Raw genomic sequence first — 12,362 nt, forward strand, 5'->3', positions numbered from 1 at the left:
TAGAAGCAGACTGGCACTTACAGGATGCCCCATGGAACAGAACATTCCTGAACAGCCTTCCTCCATGAAAAGACTAGTTGTTTGCAATCAGTGTCCCTCATTATGGGCTTTAGGCTTAATCTCTTGGCTTTCTGAAGCGCTGATATACCCAGGATGAATGCAGAGTTAAATGGGCTTTATATTTTTGGGTAATCACTTGTGAATGTCATTTATGTTATTTTAAATTTTATTTTATTTATTTATGTATGTATTTATTTTAATGAGAGATAGAGAGATACTGAGAGACATTTATATCAGAGCATTGCTCAGTCCCCTCTTGCTCATGGCAGTGTTGAAGATTGAACCTGGGACCTCAAAGCCTCAAGCATGAATCTGTTGCAGAACCTTAATATTGTCTCCCCAACCCTTAAAATTCATTTTTATTGAAGTAACACACTACATTATATGAGTTTCAGATATATGTCATTGGATGTTAAGGTATGTATAGATGATAATAAATTCACCACTGAAAACCAGTGCATATTATTTCAGAGATTATGGTTATATAGACTGATAGGAATCTCAAGCTAGATGTAATTTTCTGTTGAGAAAATCTGTAAGTTTAGATGATCACCACAGCCTGTGTTGATTATATAGAGATGTAAAAGGTTTGGATTCTTCCTTAAGAGGAAGGGACGAGGGAGAAATGTTTTTTTAATCTGTGTATCTGGAGGTGGGGGGGGTTCAGGACACTTTTCAAAACATGAAAAAAAAATAGTTTTCCTCCAAAGGTAGGAATGCACCTGGAAGAGGGAGCTTCAATGGTTAGCTGCGTTTACACAGTCAAATCTACTTTGACTGCAAACCCCAGACTCCATCAATATTATGACTAAGCAAAGCCGCCTCCCTGTCAGTTAATCAGTATCATATCCTGCTTTCCTACAATCCTCTGTCATTCCAGCTGCCCTCCCAAGGTGGGTGCTGTTAGAGATCTCCCACAGACCAACTGCGATGCCTGGGACCCCAAGGGGGGACATTTTCTCAGAATCAGTCTTACCGGAAATAATCATCTTTTAATAGCTAGCTGGATAGATAGATAGATAGATAGATAGATAGATAGATAGATAGATAGATAGATAGATAGATAGATAGAGGCAGAGAGTGAGAATAAAGGAGACCAAAGCACTGAAGCTTCCTTCAAGGCTGTAGGGGCCAAGCTCCAACCTAAGTCAACATATGGCAATGCAGCACACTATCCAAGAGAGCTATTTTATCAGCTCTTGAAGCAACCATCTTGACTAATGCCTTCAGAAATCTGATTCGCCCACCAATGTGTCCTGGAGCTCCACTTCCCCAGAAACCCACCCTACTAGGGAAAGAGAGAGGCAGACTGGGAGTATGGACCAACCAGTCAATGCCCATGTTCAGCGGGGAAGCAATTACAGAAGCCAGACCTTCCACCTTCTGTAACCCACAACGACTCTGGGTCCATGCTCCCAGAGGGATAGAGAATGGGAAAGCTATCAGGGGAGGGGGTGGGATATGGAGATTGGGTGGTGGGAATTGTGTGGAGTTGTACCCCTTCTACCCTATGGTTTTGTTAATTTATCCTTTCTTAAATAAAAAATAAATTAAAAAAAAAGAAATCTGATTCAAACAGCTACTTCCTCTTCCTCTTTCCATTTCCTTTCTCCTTTTTCCTCCTCCTCCTCATTCTCCTCTTTCCTCCTTTTCTTCCTTCTCCTCCTCCCCCCCCATTTTTTTTTTTTTTTGGAGGGCAAGTGTTTCTATGCCAAAGGGAAGCTGAAAAATTTAATCAATCCTTCTGGCCATTTACTGCTTCATATATTACAAAGCAGAAGAGATTATGTCTTAATTACATGGTCTTCATTCTAAAGGGCTACGTTCATCTGCGGTGGCCACTAGCGTTTAAATCTATGGAAACCATGTGTCTCACCACAGAGGTTAATAAAGTGCTGGCGATTTTTCCAGGAGCTGAGGAGGTTTCTATAATCATAGACAATTGCTACAATGACTTGAAAAGGAGTGACAAGCTGAGTCACTTGACTGTAAACAGGTTGTGGGGAATGTCTGAGCGGCATTGGAGTTTCTCAGGGTGCATGAGGGTGGGGGCGGGCTTGAGAGATTCAGCTCCCAGCTAGGGTCCCTGTGGGGCTGGGGCCCAAGTGTGGGGCTCTCCCACGGGTCTTGGCTTTTCCCCTCTTGGAGGAAATGCAGCAGACATTTAAGTATTTCCAAACCAAACAAGACTCCCCTGAAGGAGTCTCCTCCTGTGGCCCCATCATCTGTCTCAGGCCAGATTTGAAAATATCAAACAAGGCAGCAGTGACAGAGGGCTGGCAGGAAGACAGGACAACAAAGAGAGCCGCCCCGTGCTGAGCTTTTGCCCTTTTCCATTCCCAGTGCTGCTTCTACAAACTGCAGAATCCAGAAGGCTGGGGTGGTCTTTAAGACACACTCCCATGAGGGTCCTCATCGCCCACCCTTCCCACAGGCTTGAAAATAACACACTGGGGTGGCCTTGAGGACTTCAGTTCCTTCTACCAGTTCTCCCCTCCCCCTACTTACTCTCAATGAACAAGTCTTTTATCTATTTATTTATTCAGGGGCCAAGAAAACTGGGTCCTGCACATGTGCAATGTTACTGTTCCTGAGTCACTTTTATCGCTCAGATAGATACCACAGCACAGGAGCGTCCCCTGGTGCCATGGCATATTCCATGTAGTGCCAGCATTTGAACCTGGGTTGCACTAATGGCAGGGACTACACACAGTGAACTATTCCTCTGGCCAGCAAATATCATATATGTATATGTATAGTATATGTATGTGTATGTTTATGTGTATGTACATGTGCATGTGCATGTATGTGTATGTATGTACTGAGTAAATGTGTGTGTGTGTGTGTGAGTGAGAGAGAGACCGACCAGAGTACTGCTCTGTCATATGTGTGGGATTGCCATATGTGTTTGTACTCTAGCTGTGCCACTCCCTAGTTACTCAATGTGCAAGTCTTTCTTTCTTCCTTTCTCTCTTCTTTCTTTCTTTCTTTCTTTCTTTCTTTCTTTCTTTCTTTCTTTCTTTCTCTTTCTTTCTTTCTCTCTCTTTCTTTTCTTTCCTTCAGTCCTTCCTTCTTCAATCCTTCCTTCCTTCCTTCCTTCCTTCCTTCCTTCCTTCCTTCTTTCCGTCCTTCTTTCCTTCCTTCCTTTCTTACTTCTTTCCTTGCTTCCTTCCTTCCTTTCCTTCTTTTTTTTTCTTTTGTTGTTGTTTTTTAAAGGTTTATTAATTACGGAGAGCATTACTCAAGCACACATGATTCCTAGGAATCAAACCTGGGCTCTCATCTTCTAGAATTTAATGCTTTATCCATTGTGATACCTCCCAGAAGCTGTGCAAGTCTTTTTAATCTCTACATCTCAGAGAACACTCACTGCTCTTTCCTACTCCAAAAAGTCAAACCAGGGGCCCAGCAGGCAGCACAGTCCATACAGCCATGGACTTTCAAGCATGAGTTCAAACCTCTGTGTAGCTTGTGCTGGAGTGACACTCTTACTTTCCCACCCACTCTCCAACACCTCCCTTTCTCATTAGCAAATACATACATTTTTAAATTAAATAAAAATTAAAGCAGTGTTTGGGACTTTCTCCCTACCCTCAAGCTCTCTCTGGCCTCCAAAAGTCAAATCAGAACTGGCATTTACCTTGAATGTGAAAGGAAATAAAAGTGGTCACATTCAGCCTCCTCTCCATAAGTTGCCTTTTAGTCCCTGAAGCAGAGAGCCTACTGGGGGCAAGTTGAAAAGCCTCATCCAGCCTCAACACCCCAATCTGGGGAAGAAAAATGAAAGTTGTAATTCTGGCCTCGGCCTGCATGTAATTGTTAATCGAGTTGTGGTTTCTTCCTTTCTTTTGTAATCTTGTTTTCCAAATTAAAATCCCTCAGTGACTCAGTCCTGGTTATGATCTGAGCAACAAAGAGTCCCGCCAGAGCAGGCAGGAGGGGGGCCCAGATGGGGAGAAGGCCTGGAAATGCCAGGGAGTGGGTGGGGGAGTTGCAGACCCTGTGAGTGCAGGTCATCCCCTACCCCCACAGAGCTATTGTCCCCAGGCTGGCATCTTCTTGGGAGTTGGAAGAAGTGACCTTGGCAGCACCCCAGGGAGTGTAGATTGAGTCTTTTATTTTTTATTATTTTAAAAAATATTTTGTATTTATTTAGGATAGAGACAGAGACGAATTGAGAGGAAAGGGGGAGAGGGAGAGACAGATACCTACAGCACCGCTTCACCACTTGGAAGGCTTCTCCCTTAGAGGTGTAGATGTCGGAGGAGCAGGGCTTGAACCAGGGTCCTTGAGCGTTGTAACAGGTGCACTCTGCTGGATGCACTACTACTGGGCCCCAAACTTGAGGCCTTTATGAGGGAATGGGGATCAGACTCTGTCTAGACTTATTCCGGGGTAGTCTCTGTGCTTTTTTGAAATCTCTTTTCAAATTAAAACAAGTCTAACTTTTCTCCCACCATGCCTGAGATTCCTGCTTTTGTTCTCTAGGAGTTAAACCATCCTTCTTCCAGGGCAAGGAACTGACCTGTAGGTAAGTCAGAGCCTGATGAGCCTGGGGACCATCCTACTGTCTCTACTTGGCTATCAAATCTTGAAGTCATCTTAAGGCGACTGGCTTTCCCCCACCCCCACCCCCAAGGGTCTTGGGAGAAAGGGTAGGAGCACTGGAGATCTCACTTCCTTTGTGTGGTCTCCTCAGGGGTCTCTTCCTCTGTGAAGCTGGCGATGGGGATGGTCTACTATGTGTTCTGACCCCAACAGGAATTTGGGGCAATTAACATATGATTGACATCTGCCTGAGGCGGAGCCCGCTCACAAGGGAATTGCAGGGACTTATGCAGGGACTTGCAGCAGCTCCTCTCTAGACTGGATGACCTTCATCACGACACTCTCCTATTGATGTGGCTCCAGATTGACCCCGATCTCTGCACGTGGTGATTTTGGGTAGCCTAGTTGTGGACTTTGGACATTTGCATACATATACATATACATATACATATACATATACATATACATATACATATACATATACATATACATATACATATACATATACATATACATATACATATACATATACATATACATATACATATACATATACATATATATACTTTTGTTGTCCTTATTGTTTTTCATTGTTGTTGTCATTGATGTCATTGTTGTTGGATAGGACAGAGAGAAATGAAAAGAGGAGGGGAGACAGAGAGGGAGAGAGAAAGACAGACACCTGCAGACCTGCTTCACTGTCTGTGAAGTGACTCCCCTGCTGGTGGGGAGCTGGGGGCTCAAACCAGGATCCTTAAGCCGATGCTTGCACTTTGCAGCACGTGCGCTTAACCCGCTGAGCTACCGCCAACTCCCTTTGGCCTATTTTCTTAACTAGACTTCTTCCTCTCACGTTTACAATGAATTTTATGAATAAACGTCTCATTCGTTTAACCTTAATGGAAGGGGCCAAGTGGTGGCGCACCTGGTTAAGTGCACATAGTAACCTTAATGGAGCCACATGTTGTTTACAATGCTGTGGTGATGTGTGAACTTCCTGTACAACCCCCAGAGCAGTTCTTGACTTGTCAGGGTGGACACTGTGGGCCCCAGGACACAGCTACTCCTACTGCAACTCTGACCCTTCTCCCTCACTTGATACGGGTGTATGGAGTTCATGGATTCAGTCTTGGGTTCCAACCCTCCCACTTACTAACAGAATGATATGGACAAGTCTGTTCATGGAAGAAATGGTTTAAGTAATCTGCTGTGTAGAGATATGAGAAAGCAGGTGTGCTGGTTAGCAAAGAACCTGGTTTTGTTTGTTAGTTATGTCACCAGGGTTAATAGGCACATAGTGACATGATGCCTGCACAACTCCATCATTCCCAGCGGTCAGTTTTGGTTTTGACAGAGGGTAAGAGAGGAAACGGCAGAGAGAAGGGGAGACACCTGCATTGCTCATCAAGCTTCCAAGCCACAGTTGGGGGCTAAACCAGGGTCCTCAAGCATTCTACCAAGTGGCCAGCACCCTGGCACAGCCTGCTCTGAGCCCATGCTCTACACACTCCCCTGCACCTACTGAGCTGGGAGTGCTGCTTGGAAGAGAAACACAGGGGTTGGGGGGAGCCAGTCTGCAGACACTGCTGTAGCATTTGCTGTAGTGGACATACTTTTTGCAGGAGTTATATCCAGGGCACATTAAAGAATGTATTTTTACCCTTCCATACTGGATCGGATTGTTTGTGGGTTTCTTTTTCTTTTTTGTTATATTGAAAAAAAATAATGTATTAATGAGAAGGCTAGGAGGAGAGAGAAAGAGAGAGAGAGAACCAGACATCACTCTGGTACATGTGCTGCTGGGAATCAAACTCAGGACCTCATTCTTGAGAGTCCAATGCTTTATCCATTGTGTCACCTCCTGGACTACTTTTTTTTTTTATTATCTTTATTTATTTATTGGATAGAGACAGCCAGAAATGGAGAGGGAAGGGGATGACAAGGAGAGGGAGGGAGGGAGACACACACACACACACACACACAGAGAGAGAAAGAGAGAGAGAGAGAAGCTTTCCCCCTGTAAGTGAGTGAGTAACAGGGCCTCTAAACTGGGTCTTTGTATACTGTGACATCTGCGCTCAACCAGGTGCGCCACCACCTGGCCCCTGTGGATTTCATCTGTCTGCATTCTGACCTCTCCCGCTAGTGAAGACCTGAAGCTGGTGCCTTCTGTGTGTTCTGGGGTCAGGTGGTATTTTGGTGGCTTTAAATCTGGGCTGAAGTCCCTGGCAGTTACTTCTCTATGTCAATCTCTCGAGATGTCAGACAAGTCAGGAAAGAAGGGGTGATCCAAAAGGAAAAGGGGTCACTCTAGCTCACTAGACTTGTTCTTCCAGTTGTTAGTGGACACCTAGTGACAGAAACAGATCCCATGGTATTTCTCAACTTTGGGGAGCAGGAGGGTACCTTCACTGTGACACTGTCCTGAGTGACATAGTTTGTGTCTTGACAATTCTGTGTCCAGTGGAGCTTTGTCTGTGGCCACAGGAGCTTGGTTTGACCTTTGAAAACCAAGCAACATTTTTTTTAGCCGAGCAACATTTTAATTAAAGGAAACTTTTTTTTTTGCACTTTCCTTATTTGTATGCATTTGAAATTGGGCGGGGGGGGGGGTGTGGTGGAAAAGTACTGCTATTATGGAAGAAAAGCAATTCTTGTATTTATTGACTTATTTATTTTGTTGGGGTATCACTGTTCTACCTAATTTCTCAGGCACAAAGAGGAAAAGAACCACAGCACTGCAGGTGCCAGATTCCAACCCAGATCCTGCACATGACAGAGCAGGTACACTGTCCAGGTGAGCGCTACTGCTGGCCCAGAAGGCGAGTCTTAAAACCATTTCCATCAATTTGGAGATTTAGAAAGACAACAGACTTAGAGATTTGGAGAGATAATATCGGCTTTTGGCACTTGAAGCTAGAACCACAACCAAATATAAGATTGAGTGAGTGTGTGTGTGTGTGTGTGTGTGTGTGTGTGTGTGTGTGCATGTGTATGTGCTTATATGTGTTCTTGAAATAGTATCTCTGTTACATTAGATCTTGGGCACCATGCTTCTTTTGCTGAATTTTCCCTAGTCACTCGGGATGTGCATGTCCGTGGGGCGGTGTTGGGGTGGGGTGGGGGAATGTCCTTTACTTGGCACTCATTGCTGTATTATATCACCTTACTGCTCATGGGGTAGGGTCTTGATGTCTTCACTCTCCATTATCCAGTGAGAACACAGGTGAAGGTCCTGGAGGAAACCCCAGGCGGGTACGACCTGGGTCCTTGACTTACTCAGAAGTCCATGCACCAGGTGACATCTTGCAGCTTGTCCAGTCCCAGAAGCCCTGCCAAGGGGGCTGAGAGTCTCCACTATTTTTGCTTTTTCTTTCCCATATCCCTTCTCCCTAACATCTGTGTCCTCAAGTTCCAAGTCATTCCCCAACTAAGATTTCTCTTAGGAACAAAATTTCTTTTTTTTTTTAAGAATTTTTTAAAATTTATTTATTTATTATTGGATAGAGACAGAGAGAAACTGAAAGGGGAGGAAGAGATAGAGAGGGAGAGAGACAAAAAAAGACCTGCAGCTCTGCTTCACCACTAGGGAAGCTTCCCCCTTGCAGGTGGGGACTAGGGACTTGAACCTGGGTCCTCGTGTACTGTAATGTGTGCTCTTGGAGAGGTATGCCACCGCCTTGCCCCCGGAATGAGATTTCTTGATTTAACTCTGAAGCTGGGTGATACTGGGTACCATGCTGAGCTGCACCCTCCTCTCCAAATACAAAGGAAGGACAGAGGAGGTAAGGCCTTTAACACATCACCTGGTAGTTGCCACAGCTCCTGATGTCTCTGTCCCACCTACTGATTCTGGGTGACTTAGTGGGGCCAGGTTGGACATCTTATTTGCCAAGTTGCTCTTGTCACATGAGGCACACTGGGGGCGGGACACCAGTTGTACAGCTAAGGCAACTAGCGTGGACACCAGCTACATGCAGTTGGGGGCTGCCCTGTCCTCTGGCAAGCCCTTTTTGGGAAGGTTTCTGTGAAACATAAACAAGATTGTGGTCATTAGTGGCTGCTACTCCATCCTGGGCCCTAGAAGCACTAGGAGGCCTTTGGAAGCCCCTTCAGACCCTGTCTACTTACCACCACCACCAGATGGCCTTAGCTGACTGGGTACAGAATAGATCTGGGTGATTTTTGAAGCTCTACGGCACACTTGTCCTGCCACTGCTGTGTATGCACAAGCACTGCCGCTAAACTGCTGGGCCCCCACTATAGGTGCCTTAGCTGATTTGACATCTCAGGACTTCCTATCCACACACCTAACGCTGACCTGCCCCCTTGCAAAGGGATTCCTTTAAAAAAAAAAAAAAAAAAAGCTTATAGCTTTATTTTCTAAATTAACTTTACTAAATTTTTTTTCTTTATTGGGAAATTAATGTTTTACATTCAACAGTAAATACAATAGTTTGTACATGCATAACATTCCCCAGTTTCCCATTTAACAATACAACCCCCACTATGTCATTCATCACCTTTCATGGACCTGTATTCTCCCCACCCACCCCAGAGTCTTTTACTTTGGTGCAATACACCAATTTCATTTCAGGTTCGACTTGTGTTTTCTTTTCTAATCTTGTTTTTCAACTTTGGGCTGAGAGTGAGATCATCCCATATTCATCCTTCTGTTTCTGACTTATTTCACTCAACATGATTTTTTTAAGGTCCATCCAAGATCGGCTAAAAACAGTGAAGTCACCATTTTTTACAGCTGAGTAGGATTCCATTGAATATATATACCACAACTTGCTCAGCCACTCATCTGTTGTTGGACACCTGGGTTGCTTCCAGGTTTTGGCTATTACAAATTGTGCTGCCAAGAACATATGTGTACACAGATATTTTTGGATGGATGTGTTGGGTTCCTTAGGATATATCCCAAGGAGGGGAATTGCAGGGTCATAGGGTAGGTCCATTTCTAGCCTTCTGAGAGTTCTCCAGACTGTTCTGAGAGTTCTCCAGACTGTTCTCCACAGAGGTTGGACCAATTGACATTCCCACCAGCAGTGCAGGAGGGTTCCTTTGACCCCACATCCTCTCCAGCATTTGCTGCTGTTACCTTTTCTGATGTATGACATTCTCACAGGAGTGAAGTGATATCTCATTGTTGTCCTGATTTGCATTTCTCTGACAATCAGAGACTTGGAGCATTTTTTCATGTGTTTCTCAGCCTTTTGAATCTCTTCTGTGGTGAATATTCTGTCCAAGTCCTCCCCCCATTTTTGGATGGGGTTATTTGTTGTCTTGTTGTTGAGTCTGGCAAGCTCTTTATATATGTTGGTTATTAAACTCTTATCTGATGTATGGCATGTAAAGATCTTCTCCCATTCTGTGAGGGTTCTCTTGGTTTGGATAGTGGTTTCTTTTGCTGTGAAGAAGCTTTTTAGTTTGATGTAGTCCCATAGGTTTATACTTGTTTTAGTCTTCTTTGTTATTGGATTCGTTTCATTGAAAATGTCTTTAAAATTTATGCGGAAAAAAGTTCTGCCAATATTTTCCTCTAAGTATCTGATAGTTTCTGGTCTAACATCCAAGTCCTTGATCCACTTGGAATTTACTTTTGTATTTGGTGAAATACAGTGATTCAGTTTCATTCTTCTGCATGTTTCAACCCATTGTTTCCAACACCATTTGTTGAAGAGACTCTGCTTTCCCCATGTAATAGTCTGGGCCCCTTTGTCAAAGATTAGATGTCCATAGGTATGGGGCCTCATTTCTGGGCTCTCAATTCTATTCCACTGGTCAGTGTGTCTGTTCATGTTCCAGTACCAAGCAGTTTTGATGACAATGGCCCTATAATACAGTTTGAAATCTGGGAGTGTGATGCCTCCGGTTCTGTTCTTTTTTCTCAAGATTGTTTTGGCAATTCTAGGTCTTTTCTGGTTCCAGATAAACATTTGTAGCATTTTTTCTATTCTCCTAAAAAATGTGCTTGGGATCTTGATGGGGATAGCATTAAATCTGTAGATGGCTCTGGGTAATATATTCATTTTGATGATGTTAATTCTACCAACCCATGAACATGGAATATCTTTCCACTTCTTTGTGTCTTTTTCAATTTCTTTGAGTAGTGACTCATAATTTTCAGTATACAAGTCTTTCACTTCTTTGGTTTTGTTTACTCCTAGACATTTTATAGTTTTTGTTGCTATAGAAAAAGGAACTGATTTCTGGATTTCAATTTCTTCTAACTTAGTGTTTGCATAGAGAAATGCCACTGACTTTTGAATGTTAATTTTATAGCCTGACATATTACTGTATTGCCTGATGATTTCCAAAAGCTTCTTGCTGGATTCCTTAGGTTTTTCCATGTATACTATCATGTCATCTGCAAATAAGGAGAGTTTGACTTCTTCTCTTCCAATCTGTATGCCTTTAACTCCTTGCTCCTTCCTGATTGCTATGGCAAGAACTTCCAACACTATGTTGAATAGTAATGGTGATAGTGGGCAGCCCCGTCTAGTACCTGATCTGAGGGGAAATGCTTCCAGTTTTTCACCATTGAGTATGATGTTGGCTGTAGGTTTGCTATATATAGACTCCACTATCTTTAGGAATTTTCCATCTATTCCCATTTTTTGTAGTGTTTTGATCATAAAGGGATGTTGTATTTTGTCAAAGGCTTTCTCTGCATCTATTGATATGACCATGTGGTTTTTGGTCTTTTGTTGATGTGATGGATCACATTGATTGACTTACGTATATTAAACCAACCTTGCATGCCTGGGATAAACCCCACTTGGTCATGATGAACAATCTTTTTGATATACTGCTGTATCCGGTTGGCTAGAATTTTGTTCAATATTTTCGCATCTATGTTCATCAGAGATATTGGTCTGTAGTTTTCTTTTTTGGTTGTGTCCCTGTCTGCTTTTGGTATCAGGGTGATGTTGGCTTCATAGAAGCTGGCAGGGAGTATTCCAGTGTCTTCAATCTTCTGGAAGACTTTTAAAAGTAGAGGTATTATTTCTTCTTTGAAGGTTTTGTAGAATTCATTTGTAAAACCATCTGGTCCAGGACTTTTATTTTTGGGAAGATTTTTGATAACTGTTTCAATTTCATTAGCTGTGATGGGCCTGTTCATGTTATCCACTTCCTATTTACTTAGTTTTGGAAGTTGGTAGGTATCTAGGAAATCATTCATTTCTTCCAGGTTCTCTAGCTTGGTGGCATATAGTTGTTCATAGAAGCCTCGCATGATATGTTGAATTTCTGCAATGTCTGTTGTGATATCTCCTCTTTCATTTACTATACGATTTATTTGGGTCTTCTCCCTTTTTTGTTTTGTGAGTCTGGCTAAAGGTTTGTCGATTTTGTTCACTCTTTCGAAGAACCAACATTTACTTACCGTTGATCTTTTGTATGGTTTTCCTATTCTCAATATTATTTATTTCTGCCCTAACTTTAGTGATTTCTGTCCATCTGGTTGCTTTAGGATTCCTTTGTTGTTCTTCTTCTAGGTCTTTAAGATGTGCAATCAGGCTGTTTATTTGTGCCTTTTCTTGTTTCCTAATGTGTGCTTGTATAGCTATGAACTTCCCTCTTAGGACTGCTTTAGCTGTGTCCCAAATATTTTGATAGCTTGTGTCTTCATTTTCATTGAACTCTCGAAACATTTTGATTTCTTCCTTGATTTCCTCTTTGACCCAGAAGTTGTTAAGAAGTGTACTGTTGAGCTTCCACATTTTGGGACTGTTACTAATCTT

Source organism: Erinaceus europaeus, chromosome 4, assembly GCF_950295315.1.
Source record: "Erinaceus europaeus chromosome 4, mEriEur2.1, whole genome shotgun sequence".
Classification (NCBI taxonomy): domain Eukaryota; kingdom Metazoa; phylum Chordata; class Mammalia; order Eulipotyphla; family Erinaceidae; genus Erinaceus; species Erinaceus europaeus.